Below are 22,132 nucleotides of genomic sequence, written 5' to 3'. Positions count from 1 at the left end.
TATGCATAGCCGATTTTTCCAATTTGATATTTAGGCCGATTTTTTAATATATATATATATACATATCACATTTTTGCGAAACGCAGCAATTTCTGAGCAACTAAAAGAAATCTATGACAAGTGGTGTCCAGTCCTCTGAACATTTATTCAGCTTTCAAAACAATGAAATATGTTGTCTGAGTAAACACACAATGTAACAAGCAGTAGTAAACATTCACACTCTTCTTAAAGTGTCAAAAAAGAAATTTAAACTTTAATATAATTTGAACAAAAGTAGTCAGAATCAAGGCTGTAAAAAAAAGCCATACATACAAATAAAAACAACTCCGGTCATGCATTATGTGGAGGAATTTACGGGTGGCTAATACATGCTTCAGAAAAAGCCCCAGGATTATTTACTCTTTTTTTTTTTTTTTTACTCTCGCCATTTCCTCCTATTTACTTTGTTCTGTTGTTAACTACATTAGTGGTGTGTTTTCACCAACACGGTTGAACACGCACAAGTAAAGTCAGCTTAGACCACGCTAATCTCTTACTGCTAAAACTTATCACAAAGTAGCATTTGAAGTTAAAAACATGCAGAGTTTCCGCCAGACCTTTTCAGTCCTGGCGCCCTGCCCACGCTAAATTGTGCACCGGACAACGGAGAAGAAGAAGAGAAGAAAATTAAAAAAACACTGACCGGTCAACCCGGCAGCGCTAGCAACGTCAGCAGCGTTCGCACCGCGGCACGACACGCTCCCCGGCCAAACTTTTTTCTGCAGTAAACACTGATATGCTGCAGACTGGAGAGCCATAGAGCCACAAAACTTTGAAATGTTCAACAAATCCATTTTCATTTCAGATGCAACAGGTGCAGGTTTTTTCACAGCCTTGATTCCACCAGGCACGCTCCGCTCTGACGTAAATAATGCAGCAGCGTGCCAAAGGGGTCCTTTCTTGAGGGGCAGCTTTAGCTGCCCGCACATGTGCCTGATCAAAAATTGCATCATTTTATACAACGGATCAAAAAATCGGCTTTTAAAAGAAAATACGGCCGATGGCCGATGGAGAAAAATGTCCAAATATCGGCCCGATATATTGACCGGCCGATAAATCGGATCGACCTCTACTGTATAATACATTAAATATCAAATGTAAACTACATAGATGTACAGTGGTGAATCCAGGTCGAGAAGCATCATAAACGCATGTTTTAGATGCTGCCCTGCTCCAACACACCGGCTGTTCAGATCAGATTGCTGTCAGGGTTTCTGCAGCACTTGATGATCAATGGAGAAATATACCTAAAACAGGACAGTAGCCTTTGCAGACCAGAAATAAATGATTGACTTGGAGTTTCACTACACACTGCACCAGACCTGTTCTCATTTATGATGCCCCTGCTTCACAATCATGCTTGTGAAGTACCAGTACCCTGCATGTGTTAGATGTCTCCCTGCTACGATGCATCTGATTCAAATCAATGGGTAGTAATCAGGCATCTGTGGAGCTCAATGAAGAGGACAAACATGAATCAGGTTTGTTGAAGCAGGAAGACATCTAACACAAGCAAGTTAGTGGTTGCTTAAAGAGTCTTATCTGTTTCAATGTGTTTTGTCACGCGCATCTGCAGTAGTGGTGTAATGTTAACAGGCCTTATGTAAAGGTTAAACCTTCAATAGCTGCAACAATTACAACAGCAGAGCATTACCAGTCCCAGAGAGAGAGAGAGCATAAATAACTGTGCAAAGAAACAGAAGTAGTGACACAAGGTTCTTAAATATATCTCTGCAAGTACTATAAAACACATAATACACACTGACTGTGTACCAGAGATAATCATTTGTCAAGAGCTCACGGTGGTTTCCAGTATTACAAATATGCTGGCACAGACACAGTGTATCTGGAAAAGCTGCCAGTGAGGTGGAGAACGCAGTGAGGAGAAGAAAACACAAACAGCCACTGAATCCCATCAAGTGACAGACGAAAGCTGCAGCTATCATCCTCCCATCATTTGGGATGGATGGACGAGCAATGAGCCACATTACCAGGCTGCTGATCATGCAAGTGCCGTCATCTGTCGTTCATCCCTGATTTGATGGAGGTTGTTTGGTTTTCCATCTTTGGAATTTACAATTATGGGGATGGCAGCAAGAAGTCAGATGGAAAATCTGTTAATTCGCCGCTGGTGAGCAGTAATTTCCACCATGAGAAACCATTCACAGCAACACCCGGATAAAAGCTAACTTCTCACAAGTCTCTGCTCTGAGATAGAAATATCCCGTTGTGCTTTAAAATTCAGGACAGGCAGCCAGCTCTACACACGCTGAATAAAAAGAAGATGAAGAAGACGAGGTGGGCCGATGGGATAAGAGAATGAAATGAAGAAAGTTACAAAGCAATAGTGATTGGAGAGTCGGAGACAGACAATTTCTCGCCATCAGAAAACAGTGGTAGGCATTTAGTTTTGTGCTCAAACCTTCAGGCTCGTCTTTAATTCCCTACTGATATCAGCTTAAAGAAGTGAAACATCGCGGACTGAAGGCGGCGGTGAAAAAAGATTAACTGGTGAGAGGAAGGAGAGTGGGGACAGCAGAGGCTTCATGTAAAGTAATATCTATACTAGTGCTGCCAATTTTTAATCGCGATTAATCCATTGAGGTGCTGCCAATTGGGTCAAAGAAAAGAACGAGAGGATAATAGTGTTTTTTCCTGCCATTGGGACTGACTTTATGAGGATTAGATTCTTCACTGCAATTAATCTCAACGTTAAAAAGTTAATTGTTGACAGTTCTCCATGAATAATCACAATTAATTGCGATCAATGCGATTAAACACACTGACAGCACTTACTAATTACAAATGGACAAGAGGAAACAGCATTGCAAATAGTACTTTCCATCAATTTCAACCTTTTCTCTTCCCGTCGTCCAGTTTCCTCCACTCGAGTGTCTTCCCTACTATCTGTTTCTTTCTCTCGCCTCGCTCGCTGCCCCACTCTGGCACATCGCACCATCGAGGCTGCTTGCCAGCTTTAGCACAGTGTTAAGTGAATCCAACATGCTCAGTCAGGGTGTGCACTTTTCTACATAGGTGTGATCCTGTGGGAGACAAAAGAAGCTAATTGATTGTCAACTCTGGGCTCCCTGAGAAGAATCAGCTCTATTCGTCCAGTCATGGGTTGGAGTGAAGAGTGATCTATTGACTCAGACAATGTAAATTTATGGAGAAAGAGCTGTCTCGACTCAGGAAAACTTCTGGATCAAAGGAGACTGAAGTGAATACCATATCATTACCAGGCTGTCAAATGGATCCTTTGTGATTCCGCATCAATTCAGATGCCATGTTGTCTCGAGTCACGGTAGAGATATTCAGAGCTTTAAGCCTCAACACTGGGACTGTGAACAATCGCAGAACCATTCTGATTGTCGGGGGTTTGTTTACATTTGGCATTGCCTGAACACAGGTACAGTTATACAGGCAGACATGACGACTACAGCAGGCAGTTTACACCCTCCTTCCGGCACAAAAAAGGGAACTCAGCAAACAGCAAGATGAGTTTTAACTGCAGGTTGGTCAGATACAGTTTGATTACTTGTTCCAGGTGTTTATCAGTTACTAGATGGTCAGCAGATGCTAAAACTTCTCAGTTTAGAATTGCATTAAAACTAAGAATTGACAGACACCAGTTTCTCAAGGGGGGAAAAAAACGGAAGTTCAATGTTTGGGTGTAAATAACCACATTTGTGCCGTTTGTGAGGTTTTCATCAGCAACCAACATTTAAATCAGGTTAGCCTCTGGCTGCAAGATAAATTAAAGAGCATAATGAGCAACTAGTTGCTGAAGCAACACTGTAAGTTTCAAATTGCTGTTTCCGGAACACCGACTGTAATGCAACAGATGGCAGTGTTCATGTTTTTCTGTGCAGCGACACCAGGTAACCTCTCCAAGTGTCCCTGTCTGCCTCCTTCTGAAGGAAACGCAGATTTATCCATCAGCTCTTTGCTGACCCTGCCTGTTCTGGCACTGAATTTGCAGATAAGTGTGTCAAATCTGTGTTTATGCAGCACAGAGTTAAATATAAAGCATGTGTCAAACAAACAAAGCAAAACAAAAAAAAAAAAAAAAAATGCAGTTTTGGAAGATGCGCAACAGCATCAGGGCGTTATTAGTCAGTTTCAAACAATCTCTAAAGACTCCAAACTGCGCCATGGCTCATCTCTAACACACAAAGTTCAAGCCCTGCATTTAATACCCACGCATTAAAGGAAAAAAAAAAAAAAAAGGAAGGATAGTAAAATAGTCGGCTTGCCTTGTAATTCGGGAGAAAACCAGCGCAGGGGATCCAAACGCTGTACATCCAGTAATGCATGGTGTCCTCTAATCGGGTCCAACAGCTTTGACACACCTTAGGACAGGGCTACTCAACTTACCACTGCTCGAGGGCCACATAGAAAATATTTCTGTTTGCGTGGGCCGCAACCTAGGTTTGCTAATTTATATGCAACTGAATTATGTAAAAGACATTTAAATAATGTAATTAATATTCAATAATGAAATTTTAAATGCATTACAATAGAAAGACAACTACATTAGTCTTTTGTAAACTAAAATAAGACTTTGTTGAAAATACATTACACTCAGCCTTATAGATCTATTGTGGCTGTTTTCTGCATTTCCAATAAAAAGCAAAAAGGTGAAATGGCATGACATTTAAAAAAGTCAGATATCAAATTATAAAATGAGGCTTTATTCACAAAATATGAATATGCTTACTACACATATGAGCACTTTTTGTAACAAACATAAGTATTTTAAATATTTTTCAAGCAATGCGTTTGAGAAATTCACTAAATTACAACAAAAAGCAGTCTTGTCTTGTCTTTTTCCACAAAAAAGTAAATAAATTCAGGGATTCTTTACAAAAATAATTGACCTACTCCTGCAAAAAAATAATGAAGTAAAAATTAAATCTTGTGCATCACAAAAAATCACCGGTGGGGGGAAAAAAAACAAAAAAAACAATCATTGTAAAGCATACAAACATAGCGCTGCAGGTGACTTACTTTTTGGAGAACAATGACAGAAAAAACACACAGGTGTGCATTACTCACAGAAACTGTGCCCAACACAGCCCGACAGAAGGTCACAGCTAAACAATTACCCTCACCTGAAGTCAGGACGATGTGTCCATTTCTTAGCAAAGTCAAATTCACGGAGGATTAATAATAAGAAAAACAAAACTTTCGGAAGTGTCTCAGTGACAGAACAGTGTCAGTGTTGTCACAGTTGAGCGGTGCAGTCCTACTGTAATAAATTCCTGACAGCTGTCGTGGCGACGCTGAAGATTCGCTCGTTTAGGAATGGAGGGTTTTTGGCAAAGAAGGCACGCTGGCTTGTTATTTACCTCCAGAAAGCAAATTCTTCCTCCCATGACGGTTGAAGTTTCCTGTGTTCATCACATAACTTTAGTTTCTTTACCGGCGGCAGCCATGAACTCCACTGCGATCGGTCTTCTTTGAGTCTTTTGTTTTTGGCGGTGAGCAAACAGCCTGTTGGCGCATTACCGCCACCAGCTGGTACAGCCCCACAGTTGCAACACTTATCTTCCTGCTGTCAGCAGGTCAAACACACTGCCCTCTGGTGTCCGCATATCAGAAACGTTTTTTTCCTCATTAAAAGTCGATTTTTTTTTCACTGCTTACAATCAGCCGTGGGCCCACCGTTACAGCTTGCGGGCCGCGGGTTGAGTAGCCCAGCCTTAGGAAGAAACTTGGAGAGTCCCGGAGCGGCTCGGCGTCCACGGAGAATGTCTTGACCTCAAAGTTTAGGAGCGATCCTCGGATAAAATGCTCCTGAAGTGACTCGGCTCAGCAGCAGCAGCAGAAACGAATAGTGGACTGGATCTCAGCGTGAAGACCAACAGAGTGCGCATTGCTTGTCCTGCTCCGCCATCGAGTGTCTCTCCTGCTCCAGAGGATCAGTCCACGCAGGTGTTCCTGATGAGCGGAGCTCACTGACCCTCTGCACACGGCACCAATCAAGCGTCTAAACTGGGGCTCTGAAAAACGCGTCGGAAACAATCAAGGTGAACTGAGGTTATTATAAATGTATTTTAATTGTCTGCAAACGACAAGGCAAATTACAGTGCTTTGGGGGAAAAAAACTAAGAAATACAGTAAAATGGAGCAGTTCAACATTGTTAAAAATTTTAAGCAATAATTAAATTTTAAAAGGCATTTAATAAAAGTTTAAAGAGGAGGATAAATAAAAAACAGTAATGTAGCAAATGTAGATATACTAGAATACTATATTTTACACAAACATGAAAATAAATGTTTTGAAAGAAAATACCACCTAATCATAGTAATGTGAGTATTTGAAATGTTTTACTTTCATCCTTGCTATCTTTTTTTTTTTTTGTCTTTTCCTTTTATCACACTGGGTCTTTGTCATCAAAAATATGAAATCCCAGTTTTTCATTAATATCCATTTGCTATTCGACCCTTTTGTTGAACAAAAGCTTCGAATGGGTGAAAGGCCAGATTCTCTTTTTTTTCATCCCATGGTTTAATTTCACCACAACTAGGCAGTTCTATGATTAACTTCATGATAAATAGGCCAAAATGTTCATTTGTTGGTGACAGAACGTGACATATGGATGACATAAATTATCCCATAAATCATTAATTTCAGTTTCATTATGTAAATGAATTTCATAACTCCTAGTAAATTTTTTTGGATGATTATGGATATTTAGGTAATACTAAACATTTTAACAAGGGTCCCAAAATCAATTATTAATCACTGACTACCAAATGATTTGTAACCCCTGCATAATTAAAGCTTGGCTCTGTTTGCTGCTGTGAGAGAGTTGAGGTGGTTGCTGGGTACCAAAAATAAGTTTTCCATATATGCTGGTCAACTTGTTGCTTTTCGGATATGATGGCATCATGCTTACAGTCAGCAACAACCAGGAAACTGGCAATGGGACCTTTCATTTTCAACATTTTGCCACCCTCGAGTTGACAGATCACGTTTCATTCCTACCTCTCCATTCGAGACGTTGCCTCCCACACTTTCCCTCATCAGTTTATGTTCTACCTGTGTGATTGGCTTTGAACTAACCAACATTCAACCAGCGTGTGTTTGAAGTGAACATGGGACATTTGTTCACACTGTGTGTGGACTGGTAGTCCATATTTGCCCTTCGATGAACTGATGTGGACTTGTCCATGCTGTACTCTGCCTTTCCTCATTTTCTCCTGTATTTCATGAAGCATGGAGTGGATGGATGCCTGTAACGATTTCATGAAAACTTCCAATTAAAATTTGCTGAGAGCAAATTGCCAAGTAGAACACTGAAAGTAATTATTGTAATAAAATATGGGCATATTAAAAACATTGGTTAAGCGTTTTATACTGTAATCTCAGCCTCAGTCACATGCGAGTACAGCGTCTCCTGGATCATTTTTCAAACTTCTGAATGTACAATCACCCACTGCTTAATTCTGGTGAATTAAGGTTTTGAAGCATCAGCGCTTCCTTATGCAACAATTCCATCAAGATAAACGCCACTGCAATTAGGAAAAGTGACACATAAATTGTTTAATTATTAGGTGCCAATATCAGCCTGGCTGTGAGGCTCTGTTTCTATTTTGGACTTTAGATAAACCAAGTCCCGATATAAAGCCTCAAGTATGCTGTATATCTTTATTTTAGCACAGTGACTTCAAGATTTTGAGTGATCTTTATTTGTCAACTAATTATCTGTGCATCAGCGGCTGCTGCGAGCAAACCAGACTTTCTACCAGCTACAACAAAGTTTTTGTAAAGCAATGAGCTCTGACTTTCTGACGTGATACTATTTCACAATATTTGATTCAATATATTTACTTGCTGCATACATATCTTTTTTAAAGGATAATGTGAACAAAACTGTTTTCTCAATGAAACTGTGAAATGAAATCTCGCAAAAGTCACACATTACAGACATTGAGCAGACGATACAAGAGTCCTGAAAGAGAACAAAAGACTGCTCCAATGCACCTTGCCTTGTGGAATATCATGGGTTTCCCTTTTGTTTACCATAATTGTCCTGCTGGGTTCAGTGGCTGTCTTTACTTTTAGCAACTGCAGGAAAACTTGAGCATGAATTGCTGGGTTGCTGGATATTTTGCTGTGGATACAGACATATACCGGGCTTTTGAAAAGGACAATGTGTGAGTTGTGAACTGCCATGCCTCGGGTCTTATGCTTAAAGGTCTAATACACGATTTTCTCGAAAAGACGAAGCCCCCATCTGTTACTCACTTTTGAACAACGCGCATGCACCAGACCATCCGCCCGGCTCTCCTGCTTCTCCCAGGAAATGCGGAAGTGTATGAGCGCGATCCCTCTTCTCCAGCGTGCACGGCTCTGTTTACAGTTTCTGCGATCCGCCTCGCTCATGAATGAAGCTTTTTTTCCGAAACAGTTACAGTTTCATTATGTCAGACTCGCCATCGGTAAGTACTAGCTCAGAAGCTCACCGGCTACATAAACACTCTGAATGCGCATGCGCAAAAGGGAGAAGCTGATTGGGCGCGAGCACGTAGAACCGCCTTACGAAAGCAGCTCGTCAGAATGATTGACAAACGGACCCACCAATTATTTAGGTGATCCACCCGGAAATCAAAATGTTGTATTACACCTTTAAGTTGTACAGAGAACACTTGCATACAGCCGCAATTCTCTCCAAGTCAGATGTAATCATACTATATTGGATTTTTGTGTGAGTGTGACGAGTGAGTCTTTCTCAAGGACTGTTAGTAAACCCTAAGGAGAACACATTTTGACTTAGGGACGGCAGAGCACACTGACAAACACTTAATTCATACAGCATGAAAGAGTAGCAGAACAGCTCTCTGAGAACACAGTGTGCAGTGCCACCAAACATTTACAATCCATCAGTTTTTGTTGGAGATGTTGGGGAACTGTAGAGTGAGCCATGAATTATTCAGAGCAGATAAAGGCGGTGTCACTCTGGAGACGGAAAAGTACATGTAACCAGCTTTAATAACAGCACCGAGGGTGGGAGAGGCCAAGTGATGTTCCACAGGAAAGACAAATCAAAGGTTTCTGCCCCTTTGCTGTGTTTCTTCTTGTTCTTCCACAGTTACACAACTAATATTTTGACATGGCTTCATCTCAGTTTGGTAAATGTAAAGAGGCCAGAGTTTAGTGCAGAGGTGCATTGTTAAAGAATCAATTTTCTTCTGAATTTTTACAATCTACTTGGTTTGTCTATGGTGATCCAAATTTGAGCCTGTTGCAGGTCAATACTGGCACACAAGCCCTATGTTTGACACCCCTGGATTCACATGAAGACAACACATGAAATGTATATTTTTTTCTTGATACATTGGACAAACAATTGTTCAAAAGAAAATGTAAGAAAATAATTCACACTTTCAAGATATGTTCAAAAATTTTACTCTGTGCAAAATAAGCTTTTCCATCAGCACTGCTCTGAGAGAGAGAAAAAAAGGAACAAAAGAAAACATAAACCTGAAAGTTAGATTTACAGAATCAAAGTTTTTACAAAACATCTGTGTGGTCAGAGCTTGTCTCCTTATATTACCAGATAAAAATGCAGGATTCGAAATGTCTGGACTTTAGTTGAGCTGACTGTAGTGATCATGTTGGTCATCATGTTACTGAGTAATGATCCCTTCCCAGGGGGCACACCTCCCACTGTGGGATATGGAGGAACCATAAAGAGCATGCTGAGCTGATGTAACTCTCGTCTGTACATTGCAAGCCTCAGTCTGTAAAGTGCAAAGAGTGCAAAGAAAACAGAAAAAAAAAAGATCAGGAATTGAATTTACAGCAACTAACTCAGTTCTGAAAAACACTAAATGACACCATCCACCTGCAGTCCAGATTGTTCACCCTGCTGGCCTCTGGTGAGACGTACCACAGCATCATGTATTCCTCCACAGCAGCTGCTTTTCCCCCCGGGCCATCAGATCACTGAACCTCCAGACCCTCTCCCCTGGACACTGACCCCACTTCCACCCTTTTACTACCCCAACCAGGTTTGGCTGTTTTGTGATTCCCGTATTCATTCTTGAAAACCTGAAATTACATATCAACTGCAAAATAAGATATTTTTATATCAGCCTTGAAAATAACGATGTATATGCGTTGTGCTAAAACTACTGTTTTTTTGTGTACTCATCACCTCGTTACTCTTTACTATGGTTATGTCAATCCCTGTCTCTCACCCATTCTTATTCAACGTCTTTCTGTAGACAGAAACATTACAATCTATTTTAATCATTAAACATGAGCAGCTGCAAAAGTCTGATGTTACATACAGCAGAGAAGCGACAGTATATGTTTCAGTGCATTATTCAGGATCCTGCACTCACAGTATTAGTCCATCCATCCATTTTCTATGGCACTTACTCCTTTTCAGGGTCGCGGGTGGCTGGAGCCGATCCCAGCTGCTGCGGGCGAGGGCGGGGTCCACCCTGGACAGGTCGCCAGTCTGTCGCAGGGCTAACATATACGGACATACAACCATTCACACTCACATTCACACCTAGGGGCAATTTAGGGTGACCAATTAACCTGACATGCATGTTTTTGGACCATGGGAGGAAGCCGGAGAACCCGGAGGGAACCCACGCACACACGGGGAGAACATGCAAAATCCAAAGTATTAGTGTACAAGTTATTGTAACTTGTTTTTGGGATAACATGACAAACTCTCGGACAGCGTCATCTCTCTATTTTCTTTATGGTCATACTGTAACCAATATTCTCTATGGGGAAAAACAGGCATGACTATTTTTTTTTTTTTTTTTATGTTAATGTTTGTGTTTTAATTCAAACTGACTGCTTGATCCAAATCATGGATGTCCGGGTAATTGAACTGCTATTTGATGTCAGTTTAATAAAGGGCTGTGTAATGGTCGAATGGTTAATAGTCACACCTCATATTGAAGATGTAAATGGTTCAAGTCCACACTTAGAGCTTGTATGTTTTCTTTGTGAGAGTTTTCTTTCAGTTTCCTCCTACAGTCGAAAAAGCTTTTGTAGTTAATTTGGAACCCACAGTTTCCAGTGAGAGTTATTTTGATTGTGTGACTGTGGTGGATCTGTATGTTACGTCCCCCCTAAATAAAGGTGTTATAAATGGCTAAGCTAGAGGCAGGGGAAACACAACTTATGCGTAGGCCTACTGGGCTGATGGAAATTCGGCTTCAGGTTGTATGTAGGGCAAAATAAAGTACAACACAAGGAACTCGGGTGACCTTTTCCAAAGGAAAAGGGAATTTATGTAACAAAAGATAAAGAATAGTAACAACAGTGTTATAAACCAGTTTACAGTTATATAAAAAATTCCAAAACACAACCAGTAGGGTTTACACAAAAACTAGCACTAAGAAAAAGGGGGACACCTCCCTACACCTCAACTCTAGGACCCTAAACTACCTTATACCAGGATGAGCCCTACCTGATAGCTGAGCCTCTCTGGAAACCTTACAGTCTGCTGCAAAGGTCGTGGCAGTCGCCCACACTTAGCTAGTGTGTATATACAGAAAGTTTCCTGCGTGCAGAATGTAGAACCCGGGTGTCTTACCTGGAGCCCTCTCCAAGGATGAGACAATCCAGAAAATGGGGGAGACTACAAATCAGTCAATCTCAATCAGTAGTCTGGGCTAAGAAGAAAACAACACAAACAAAAACAACACCTCAAAACTTCAGACAAAGCGTCAAAACTCCCCAAAAGAACATGCGTCCTCTCACTCACACACACAAACACGGAACAAAGAAATATCTAGGGGCAGGACTGGAGGATGATTGGATGATGGCTGATTAGATGACTGGTGACAGGTGTCCAAGTGAGATTCCTTCCTGGATTGGTGATGTCATGGATGAAGGGCTGGGAAAAAGGAAAGACGCCACGACTGGACACCTGAGGGAGAACAACATGACCAAACACTTAACACTTAACACAAAAAAGCAACAGCCGTAACACTGGTGACCTGTGTATTGTTACATTCATCCAGAGTTTGCGGGGATCACCAGCCAGGGTCTGCAATGGCTCAGTGGATGAAATTCAGTCCTCCATTCAATTTCAAAGGGTCCAACATTTTTTTTTTTTTTTAGAAAAACTTAAAAAATTCAGTTACTGTCAGTGAAACCACTTTGTCTGCATCACCTAAGCGAAACTGCTCAATGATTTAAGGACATTTTTTGTTATTTCAAATTAAGGAAACCATTCTTTTTCTGCTCAGTTTTCTTCGAATTGTTTTATTCAGTGTTAATAAGCAGGGATGTGAGTCATTTACAAAAGTGATCCTTACAAGTCAGAGATACTGCTCACAGCACGACAAACGGCGTCTGGCTGATCGATCAGCACGGTAGTCCTAGGGAAGTGAACGGAGAGCAGCCTCTGCATGTGTCACTGTGTGGCACACACACCTGGTCCCCTTTCTCCAGAGACACCACAGGAAGAGGCAGTGTAGCCTCAGAGCACGCAGCTCGCCTCCCAGCTGACTGTTGCTCTCACAATAGCTCTGGAATGACTATTAGCATTTCATTTGTGCACGTTTTGTTCACTCATACATGGTATCTTTTTATCAAGCTCACAGGAAATGTCATTTTATTTGAAATGCATGTGGGCTTCCAAGAGCTACAGCATCTCAGGCAAGAAAAATTACAGTCATTTGGGTTTTCTCTTCGCTGTACCATTATTTTTTTTCTCCTCCTTCCTGCACCAGACAGTTTCATATGTTTAAAAAGAAAAAAAAAAATCCTTATTCCCTGGTGGAAAAAGCTGATCAAACATGAAGAATATGAAAAAAGGGTGAATGGAAGAGTGTTTGAAGCTGCACCCAGCCAAGTGTAAAGATGCCCCGTCACATCCAGAGAATTTTAAGTTGAATCTTGACAAAATCCCAAGGTTACCAAAGATTGAATGTAGCAAGCTGAATCATAAATGGGTCGTAATAATGAATAAGTTGAAAACAAAAAGTGGCCTGCTGAAGACATTCTTGAGAAAAGAACTAATGACCTGAAGAAAATTGGTCTGGCTGCTTTGTCATTACAGTTAATGAGATGAAAGTATTGTTCTGGAAGGTCTCCAGTAGAGTACAGGTGGAGCAAATGACCTGCATCAGACCAAATTCAAGACAAATTCTGCTGGTTAATAATCATAACCATTGTTGCATAGTATTGCTGCCTGGCGTTTAACCTCTTCCTCACTTTTCCAGGACGCCACCCAAAGCATTGTCCCGTCTGCTGAGCAGGTGATGGCTGTCAGCTGTACCCTCCCAACAAAAATAGCCTGACAGCCTCAAAACTGAGAAAAGTCAGGGGCATAGCTGCTGCAGACACTTTGCTCACTCAGGCAACCACTTTACCCACAAAACCTCCCTCTGGGATACGGAACCGCTGCATTAATGTCATGGTGCTGCCTGCGCTGTCTGCTTCCTCCTCCAGCCCTGCTCTCACTTTCCATTGTCTCTGCACGCTTGCTGTTTACTCACCATGATCGTGTCATTCCAGAGAGCCTCTCGCCTCTGCTCAGCACCTGATTGACTGTGTCACCTGCCACCTGCCAACACAGCTGTGGTGAATTTGTTTACTAATGCTCTGCGTCCATGGAAAGTGTTTTGTGACACCTCATTGCACACAATGCTTGGTGTGTCCAGTTGTTTCCTGCAGGCATTGATTTAATCTAGAGACCATTTGCAGCGAGACAGGTCTCAGATTCAGGCTCCGTTTTCCAAAACCTTCAGTGGAAACAATAAGCTTTCGCTGTGTTTTGTGGGTTGTTTTACACGACAACATTATTACAACAGCGTTATCTTCCTGGGACTCGGTAATAGCAAACTAACTTTATCATCTGTCTATACGTCCATATGCCAGTGCACTCGCCATTGTTAATGCTTATAGGTCAAGGGTCAAGGTCAAGGTTTATTTCTATAGCACATTAAATACAGAAAACTCTGCCCAAAGTGCTGCACATGTTGATAACACCATAAAAAGAAAAAAAAAAACAATAGAAAAATACAAAAGTTTAAAAACAATAACTTACAAAAATGTCCAGCTCAGCTTGTGTTGAACGCCAGAGCAAATAAATGTGATTTTAACAAAGACTTAAAACACTCAACAGATGAAGCAGAACGAATGTTCAGAGGGAGCTCATTCCAGAGTTTAGGTCCAGCGACCGCAAATGCCCTGTCACCTCTGGTTTTCAGTCTCGATCGGGGACAGGTTAAGAGCAGCTGGTCACATGACCGCAGGGCTCTTACAGGAGCATACAAACACAACATTTCAGACAAATATTCGGGGGCCAGACCATTCAAAGATTTAAATACAAGCAGTAAAATTTTAAATTGAATTCTAAAAGACACAGGGAGCCAATGAAGTGACTGAAGCGCAGGAATAACATGATCAAAGCGCCTATAGTATATTGTTCTTTGTGTGCATGTGGGTTCATGACTAAACAAACAGCACCCACTCGTGGCTCAACATGAAAATGTAATTTTTCAGTTATTTCTGCAATTTGTGTGATATCGCTGCATAAATGCAAAACTTTTCTGAAAAGAAAAAGCAAAAACGGTGCATTTTCCTTGAACGTGTTGTAAACGGTGCCAAACGTTGTTGGAAATGATGAATGGAAATAGATTATCTGGAGCTTGTAGTCACGAGATTCATTATTATTACCTGAGAAAAATTATCAAGAATAACAAAACCTTCCTTGCTGAGAGCTCCTTTTAGCAGAAGGAGAGGAAAGACAGGAATGGAGCTTCTTTAAAGGGTAAAAATGTCAAGCACTGCAGACGCCTGCAACGAGATGAATGAAAGAATCAGAGCTGCCTGCCTGCCAGATGAGAACAACTGGAGGGAAATCAAGGCACATTGGAACGGCCAAAGGGAGAACAGACTAGCTTATCAGCTGAAGAGAGAGAGAGAAAAAAAAGCAGAAAAGAAATTAACCCTATCAGGTTCAGCTGAGTAAGCCGAGTGTGGTGGTCAAGAAAAGCCAATCACCATTTATAGATTTGAACTGACGGCTTTTTGAACCTTGGTGCTGAATATGACAATAGTAATAAATTAAAGGAGCAAAAGTGGGTAAAAGTGAGAGTCAAAAAGAAAAAGGGTCCCTCAAGGTAAGACTGTGTGTCGAGACAGAGGAGTGAGGAAATAAGCAACAGACAAATGTCAAGACAACTAAAGATTTGAAACCTTGACTTCCGGGTATGGCAGCAAGCTAGACGGACGCACGTCTCCTACCTCCGCATACTTTTGCCAAGAATTCCCATGTAACTTATATCTTTGCAACTAAAAGATAAACAGCTGCCGCGCTAAAGACACACCCATGGCGTCCGGACCTGGTAAAGTGAGTAAGGGTCGCGGTAAATCCTCTCAAGCGAAAATTGACTTTGGATCAACTAAAGGTAGCGGAGAAGCTAATGCTAACACTAGCATGGCAGACGCTAACGCAGATGTCGAAGGTGGTAGCCACGATCCAGTCCTCGAAGCCATTAAAGACCTAAAAGCTGACTTTTCCAACAGATTTGATGGAGTCCTAGCCGCAATAGAAGGAATAAAAACCGAGGTTGGCGAATGCAGGGAGCGCATTACTTCCGCCGAGACCCGCATCTCAAACACCGAGGACACAGTAGCTAGCCTTCAAGCTAAAGTCCGCCACCTCGAACACAAGAACAGGGACATGGAAGACAAGGTATTGGACTTGGAAACTAGAGCGGGAGAGCCAACCTGCGACTGGTGAACCTACCGGAGAAGGTGGAGGTGGAAATGCCTGCTCCTTCCTGGAAACCTGGATCCCGGAGGCACTAGACATCCCTCTGCTCAAATCAAAGCAGTTTTTGGAGAGGGCTCATCGTATCGGCCCGCGAGGCGACCTCAACTCCCGTTCCAAGAACTGTCATTATGAAATTCCTCAGCGACCGAGACAAAGTACTTGTGATGAATGCCATCAAATAAAAAAGCAAGTCTTGTACGAGGATACAACCGGTCCGATTCTATCCCGACATTGCGGCTGGACTGCACAAAAAACAGAAGGAATTCGATCAGTGAGACGACAACTCCGGAAATGGGGATAAGACACGGAATGCTACTACCGGCAGGCTGTTGGTGACCTTCAGGGATAAAACACAGACTTTTGGGAAGCCAGAGGAAGCGGAGGCTTTCATACGCCGGATACAGGAGGAGGAAACACTGGATAAACACGGCATGAATAAGTAAGGGAAAAAAAAAAAGAAAAAAAAAAAGAATGACACTGCACCAGTTTTTTTTTTGTTTTGTTGTTAACCCCCTAGTCTGACGCTAGGGGGGGTGGGACAAGATTCACTGGTGATCGGCAGCGAAGTGGCTGATTTATGAGACTTTATTTTTGTCCTGTGCTCTGTGAGGATCTAACCTTGTTAAAATTTTCTGGTAATGCATGAATATAAAGAAAATGGTCTGTATTACATGAACAAGTTTTGTTGAAATCAAAATGTACTACCTGGCATTTGTGGCGTAATATCTCCCCCCCCTTTTTTTTTTTTTTGTTTTTACGGTTGGGGGTTTCTAATTTTTCTGAGCTCAGCAGGCCAATTTTAGTTTGTTCTAAAGGGGTAGCAAATGCAGGTCACATAAAAACTTTACTAATTTATGCCTGTTATGGAATTACTTTTTTTGGGAAAACTGTTATCCTCTTTTTCACCTTTTTAAAAAGTGTGCGGAGGTGGAGATGGTTGTGTTCAAGATGAGGTTAAATTCTGTTCATTCCTCATTCCATGTGGAATGACTTATAGCAGGTACCGAAGTGGGGAGTAGGGTGGGGGGAAAGTGGGTTGTAGAACCATGGGTTTATGTTCAGAGGAGGATGCCGTTAGCAGCATCTAGGGTGATTGTATTTCTGGTTGTTGAAAGGTACATTTACACACTTAATCATGGGAGCGCTATCTTGATGAGCAGTTATGGCCAATATCTTAGAAATTAAGATGACATCTTGGAACGGTAGAGGGTTGTCAAAACTTAAAAAAATTAAACAGGTGATGGGAAGGTTAAAGGATATACAATCCAAAATTAGTTTCTTCAAGAGACGCACCATACTGTAAAAGAAATTTAAAGATTAGGAGAAGGTGGAGGGGGCAGGTCTTTTCAGCACCGTTTACTTCCCAAGCGAGGGGGTCATGACTTTAATACACAAATCTATCCCTTTCAATGTCCATAAGGTAATTGCAGATAGATGGGAAGGTATCTGATAATCCAGGGTACTCTCTTCACAGAACTTCTAAATTAGTAAATATATATGCGCCAAATAAGGACGAACCAGACTTCTTTAATAATTTATTCTGTTCACTATCTGCACCTTAAAGGTATGTATATTTTAGCTGGTGACTTTAACTGTGCTCTCGACCCCAACGTAGATAGATCAACACATGTAGATAATCTCACAGCAAGAGTAGAGAAATATCATCCAGTTTATTAAAGAATTGAGTCTGAAGGACGTATGGAGAGACAGAAACCCAGAGTTTCGTCTATTCTTGTTTCTCTGGCACGCATAACTCATACTCCCGAATTGACTACTTTCTGATATCTGTTAGCCTATTATATAAAGTGAAAGAATGCCATTATGGCAGTATAGTAATCTCAGACCATGCCCCAGTCAATCTGGTTTATGTAGATCCAGGCCTAATACGAGATCCACCTAAATGGAATTCCAGCAAAAATGGCTAAAGTACCCAGATTTAATGGCATACCTAGAAACTCAAATTGATGATTATTTTTAATTCATACTTTAGAAACCTCCGCATCCATCAGATGGGAAGCATTCAAAGCTTTTATCAGGGGACAAATAATAAATTATACAAGTTCAATTACTTAAAAAGACCAAACAAAAATTGAGAACACTGGAATCAGAAATTAAAAAAACAGAGAATATGTACCTTTACGAACCCCTGCCCGAAATTACATCCAACTCTATTGTTACTGAGATCACAATATAATGAAATTTCATCTTCAAAAGCCATAGCTAATTTGTTAAAACTTAAACAATCATTTTGACCAAGGAGAAAAATCTGGTAAAATCTGGCTTGGCACATAAAACAATTTCAATTAGAAAGATCGATTACAGAATTAAAAAATGATAAAGGAGAAGCAATCCATGACCCGGCAGCAATAAACCACTCCTTCAGGGGCATATTATGAAAAGTTATACAGCCCAGAGACTGAAGTTGATACCTAGATCCAAGTTACCCCTCTCCTTTCTAGAAAATATAAACATTCCTACAATAGAGGGGGAGGAAAGTACTGCACTGGGAGCAAATTTGACCTTGGAAGAGATCTCAGAGGCAATAAAGAATATGAAATCTGGAAAGCTGCAGGGCCAGATGGTCTGCCAATTGATATTTATAAAAAATTTGTATTAAAACTCAGGCAACCCCCTCTTGGAAATGTTTACTGAATCAATTCAAAATGGAATACTTCCTCCCACCTTAAGAGGGGCGTTAATTACACTCCTTCCAAAACCTGGAAAACCTCCTGATAGGTGTGAAATTGGAGACCAATTAGTCTCTTAAATTCTGATTTAAAGATTCTATGTAAAATCTTAGCAAAGAGATGGAGTGCCTATTACCTGCCATTATCAAGGAAGACCAAAACGGGTTCATGGTGGGACGCCAGGGCTTCCATAATGTAAGAAGGGTGTTAAATATTTTGCACGAACAGAGGGAGATGCGAGAATACAGCTTTCTTGGCATTAGATGCCGAGAAAGCTGTTTGACAGGGTTGAATGGCCGTATTTATATGAAGTGCTTAGACGCTTTGGTCTGGGCAGGGATTTTGCAATTGGGTCAAACTTCTTTAATAATATTCTTATGCTGAAATAATCACTAACAGCATTATCTCACCACCAATAAAGATAGGAAGGGGCTGCAGACAAGGCTGCCCCTTGTCCCCCCTGTTATTTATTTTATCACTCGAACCTCTCGCTATTGCTATAAGGGATCATGTTGCAATCAGGGGGATAACCCTTGGAAGACTTGACCACCGGATAGCTCTTTATGCGGATGATGTCATTCTTTTTTTAAAAAAATTACAAACATCTATCCCAACTCTTCTAGACTTAATTAAAAAATTTGGATCTATATCCGGCTACAAAATAAATAAATCAAAGTCCTCTATAATGCTTTTGAATTCTGAAGAGAGGTCAAACCCACCTAAATGCACTCGTCTATTTAGAATGTGAATCATTTTCACTTATCTTGGAATTGAAATTATGCCAAAACTGGAAGATGTCGTACCACGCAATTATACCCCAATTATTGAAAGTGTTTCTAAAACAGTGGAAAGATGGTCAAATCTCCAAATCTCATTGATTGGCAGAATTAATATATTAAAAATGAATGTGGTCCCCAAATTTCTGTATCTATTTCAGAATATCCCCCTGCCACCCCCATCAGAGTTTTTCCCCAAAATTAAAAAAACTTTTTAACAAATTCCTTTGGAACAATAGACGTCCCAGACTTCGCTTGTCCCTCTTATATTGCCTTTTGACAGAGGAGGGCTTAAGTGCCCTAACATGCTCTGGTATTACTGGGCAACCCAACTACGAACAATAATGTTTTACTATACCCCAGAAATGCCCTGCATGGAAATCTATTGAAATGCTGTCTCTTCAAGTGCCCCTCCCTAATTACTTATACTCTGACAAATACAACAAACTTACAAAGATAACATACAACCCAATAGTAAAGAATATGATTCGTGTCTTGCATGCTACCCAAAGTTACTTAAAGGAAGCCTCATCCCTTTCTATATTCAGCCCAATCTGGGGCAACAATGACTTTGTTCCAGGCAGAAAAGATGGAGGCTTTAAATTATGGGCAGACAGGGGGGTGGGGTTAATGAAGGATGTCTATGGAAGGGATGGAAGACTTTTAACTTTTGAACAACTGGTTTCTAAATTTAATATTCCCCGTAAACATTTTTACAAATATCTGCAATTAAGAAATTTTATCAGATCCCGTCTAAGCAATTTCACACAAATTCCCTCTATGTCTGTCTTGGAAACATTTCTAACCAAAAACCCTTACAACAGAGGTATAATTTCTGAAGCATATGACATGCTGATGGCATCTTCCTCTGAATCCGCTGATGCAAACCTTTTTGCTTGGAGAACTGACTTAAAGGAGGAGGTAACCATGGAACAGTGGAAGAAAGCCTGTAAAGTAGCTTCAAACACAGACATGTAATACACGTCTTAAATACTTCAATTTAATTGGCTCATGAGAGTGTATATTACTCCAGAAAAACTTCACAAATTCAACATTTATATCCCAGATCTCTGTAACAGATGTGGAGAAGAGAAAGGCACTCTGATCCACTGTCTGTGGTTATGTCCAAAAATTAAAGAATTCTGGAGAGAAGTCAGCAATAAATTACAGGAGATTTTGCATTTAAAACTAGTGTTGGAGCCTAAACTTTTTATTTTGGGGTTATATCCTGAAGAACTCCACATTAATGGTTATGAAAAAAATTTCATAAACCTGGGAATACTCCAAGCAAAAAGAGTTATTGCTTTGTCGTGGAAAGAGATGGGCAAACCAAGCATAACAAAATGGCTTAAAGAATTGTGTGAATGTTTATCAATGGAAAAAATTACTTACATCTTAAAGGATAAACAGGATACTTTTGAAAGAGTTTGGGGTCACTTCATCAATTACATTATGAACAAGGATCTGTCTTATTTACTTAGAGAATCTGGGACGTCATAACCCTGTACGGTTTCACAACAATCCTGTATTTTGGCAGGGCTGCTCAGCCTCTGGAAGGACTCTCATGTACTCAAATGCTGATTTTGTAAATGTACCTTGTGGTTTGTTTGTTGGTTTATAAAATGTAAAATCTTAATAAAAATATTATTAAAAAAAAAAAAAAAAAAGATTTGAAACCTTTGCTTCACAGGCATGTCTGATCGTTTGGCTTTTGACTGAGGACTTCAACAGGAACAATTCAGCTTCATTCAGAAATGGCAGCATTACTTATTTAAGCCACACTGTAAAAAAAATAAAAATAGTAATATAACAGTATTATACTGTTTATTTTACATTGTTTTCCTGTACTTTCAAAATGCCTATTTATTCACAAAAATAAACTGTGATTGTATGTGTCAAATGCAATATAACAAGAAATCCCTGCAACTGTGAAATAAAACACACTATTTCTGTTCTTTCAGAAAGAAACCCAATTAGAAATACAGATATTATCGTTAAAATACATTAAAAAGTGTATCGTAATTTCACAAATATTTTTTCTGTTATGTAAGGGAGTAAACTGTAAAACTCAACTTTACAACTAAAAAAAAAAGGGAAAATTTACTTAAATTACATACAAAGTAATTGTAAAAAATATTGTGATTTCACAAATATTTTTCAGTTATTTACGGAAATAGACTGAAATTAACTTTACAACTCTTGAGAAAAAAGGGAAAAATCAATACATAACAATAATCATTAAAATTATGTGTAATCATTAAAATTACATAGGAACTAATGGTGAAAACACACCTCTCATCCCAGAAGCGACTTTTTTTTCCCAATACCTTCATTCAGGACCACACAGTAGCACAGTGATTGGTGTTTTTGCTTGAAAGCCAGAATGTCCTGGGTTCAAGTCCTGCCCGTGGCTTGGGGCCTTTCTGTGGGGAGTTTTCATGTTCTCCCCGTGTGTGTGTGTGTGTGTGTGTGTGTGTGTGTGGTGTGTGTGTGTTCTCCAGCTACCTCCCACAGTCCAAAACATGCATGCCAAGTTAATTGCCCCCCTTCCACCCAAGTTGTTTTGTCTATTGTCTGTTTTGAAAGATGAATCACATTCAATAATTTCATTGTTTTATATGTTAAATGTTTGTAATTAACGCTAAACAACTGTAAATAAATCAAAATCTTGTTAAAATTACAACTACAAACTGTATTTTAACTATGGAGAGAAACTGTATTTTTATGAGAAAGTAATTTTCTGTTATTTTACGTTTTTTTTTTTCACAAGATAACATTTTAGGGTCACAGAGTGAATACATTCCCAGAGCTCAGAACACAAGACACAACAGCAAAACAGCATCAAAAAAGATTGTAC

This window comes from Salarias fasciatus, chromosome 14, assembly GCF_902148845.1.
Source record: "Salarias fasciatus chromosome 14, fSalaFa1.1, whole genome shotgun sequence".
Taxonomy (NCBI): Eukaryota; Metazoa; Chordata; class Actinopteri; order Blenniiformes; family Blenniidae; genus Salarias; species Salarias fasciatus.
This window is presented reverse-complemented; position numbering follows the sequence as displayed.